The sequence below is a fragment of the Numida meleagris genome, chromosome 4, assembly GCF_002078875.1.
Source record: "Numida meleagris isolate 19003 breed g44 Domestic line chromosome 4, NumMel1.0, whole genome shotgun sequence".
NCBI lineage: Eukaryota > Metazoa > Chordata > Aves > Galliformes > Numididae > Numida > Numida meleagris.
Genome location: NC_034412.1, coordinates 26,038,302 through 26,040,791, shown reverse-complemented (window position 1 = coordinate 26,040,791; position 2,490 = coordinate 26,038,302). Strand labels below are relative to the sequence as shown.

Below are 2,490 nucleotides of genomic sequence, written 5' to 3'. Positions count from 1 at the left end.
GGACACAAATGAAATGATTTAATAAACAATGAGCCTTAGTATTGTGAAACTAATAGCCTCTACAGTTACCTTCTAGAATAGCTGCTGATGACTATTTTGCTGGTGACTACTATTTTCAAATAACTAACTGTACAAAAAGACAAAAATAATATTTATATTTTAAAATACAGCTATTTGTGCACTGTTGTTCAAATCTATCAGCCAAAGAGTAGGCTGATACTCCAAGACATACACAGTTGAACTGTATAACACATTAAAAAAAAAAAAAAAGTTGAGCCTTTCACATTGCAAGTCTTCTATTTCTTTGTTGTAAGAGCCAACTCTTTCCTATAGATCTGGATTTATGGCAGCAACACTGCCAATATATATCTAAAATACTTGCCATTTCTCAGGTCTCAGCTTAGACAACAATCTGTTGAAGTAAAAAATTACTTATCCAAGGAATAGCTGACAATATTTAAGTAGAGTCATTGAATAAATATTTAACTTACTAGCATTTCATCCTTTCACACTGACATTATAAGTATGATCAAGAAGGTTACATTCCAGACATAAAATTATATTACTGGCAAGAAATAGACACTTCTTAATTTAATGATATGAACCCCTGAGTGACAAGATGATTTAGGGGAAAACGTATCTTCTCTTCGCAAACTCATCGAGAAAACTCATGTATGTGGAGAAAACTAGGTTTGCTATATGTAAAACCTCAAGAAAATACATTTATAATAAATAAGGAACCCAATTCCAATAATACTAAACAGACATAAAAGGTCTTTTGCCTTTTTTAAGAAGATTTTTTTATGTATGATTGAAGTTTGTACAACACTCCAGAAAAGCCATCATGTGCTAGATTGAAAAATAAAATCAGAAGCATTTTCTGTCAGATAGGTATACATGAAAAAATGGGAACGTTAATGTCTTAGAAAGTGTATGTCCACCTCTGTACTGTTACTCATTTAACAAAGCAGAAAATAAGATACTGTACTGTAAACAAAAAGCTACAGTAAAGGACATTTTGAAATTTACACAAGTTTGAATTCATAAACATTTTGGTTGCTCCATAACAGCTTTCATATAAAATGAATAAAAAACCCTTGGACAGCTTTCATCACTCTTGACTACTTTTCACTTAAATGCACACAGACATACTTTATATAGCAATATACTGATGTACTGTAACATGGATATTAAACTATGATTACTGCTTTTTAACTGAGCTGTGTATTACCCAATCCATATTATCTGCAATTGAAATAATCTTACATTATGTATTCCCATCATGTTGTTAATTATAAAAACATGAAAATATAACTTTACATTATTTCAGTTATATACATCAGTTCAGGCTCGACAAAGACTTTGTACGCTACAATTTTTAGAGGAATAAGCCCAGAGGTACAATAAATAGCTTTCCACTGTATACAGTAATGCAGTTCTACTTGTTTTCAGAAAGTTTTGATTACCAAATGGATATTATTTTAGTTTGGTCATTCTAGCATTGAACGTTAAAAATCAGAGTGCATTCCCCAACATTCCTGATGAGAAGTAATGCACAGAACACCTACGGATTATAGATACATCCAGAAATAGTTTAGTTTAGTTACAGGGAAGTTACTGGTAGGTTTGTCTAGTACTGAAAACACTGTATTTACCTCTTTTTGGCTGACTGCATTGAGAGTATACACTGTGCTTGCAGAAACAGGTTCAGAGTTTGTACCACAAGAAGGGATTTAGTTTCTGAGAAATGCTGTCTTCTGTAGTGTTCAAGAAATATTTTACTTAAGCCTAAGAAGTGGATTCAAACTAAAACTGCAAGTTGTGTATCAAATTTTACTTAAGTCAGTCCAAAATAAAACACAGATTTATTGAGACTGCACAAGGCAATGTATCCACAATGCAGAAAAATGTAAGCTTTTCAACCAAATATATGGTTATTTTATCTACAGGGAAAGCTAGAGAAATATTGTCTCTTCAATTTGCATTAGCATTTGAATTAATGTTACTGTATCCCTCTTAAGATTCCTTCTTACTTTGTAAATGGAACTACCATCCTTAAATACATACATTAAAATGTATGTTAACTCCAGATTGCAAAGAATATTTATGAGTATGATTCACAAAAGTTTTTATGTTTTCTTATCACTACAGACTTGCATCTAATTTGAGTTATCATCGTTCTTAACTTAAAAAGACATTGCCAAGGTTTTTTTTTTCCTCTTAACAAAGAACTTAACTAGCTACTGCTTAGAATTACCTTTTCAGGGTGTGAAAACTGCTTCCTTCAAGAAAAAAATTTGAGATGTTCTTGTTTCACACTTTAAAAAAATATTTAACACTCTTTCAGTGCTTGCAATTTATCAATTTTTACCAATAGTCTCCTCTGTCTGTACAGATATTTATTAACACAAATGTACAAAAGTAGAGATAGATATGAACCAAATCTTTGGATCATAAGTCCCTGCATGTCAGAGTTAAGAGGAGCTGGAT

General features: G+C 31.6%; 1 protein-coding gene across 4 annotated transcripts in view; it reads right to left on the bottom strand.

Moving 5' to 3' along the window:
- Positions 711 to 2,490, bottom strand: part of GRIA2 (glutamate ionotropic receptor AMPA type subunit 2) — an 87,001-nt gene continuing 85,221 nt past the window's right edge. For 2 of the 4 annotated variants that reach the window (XM_021396473.1, XM_021396465.1), the window contains one exon: positions 712 to 2,490. This exon is cut by the window's right edge and continues 1,103 nt beyond it. The gene's annotated coding sequence lies outside the window, so the exon portion shown is untranslated. The other 2 variants (XM_021396467.1, XM_021396468.1) reach the window with 2 other exon arrangements.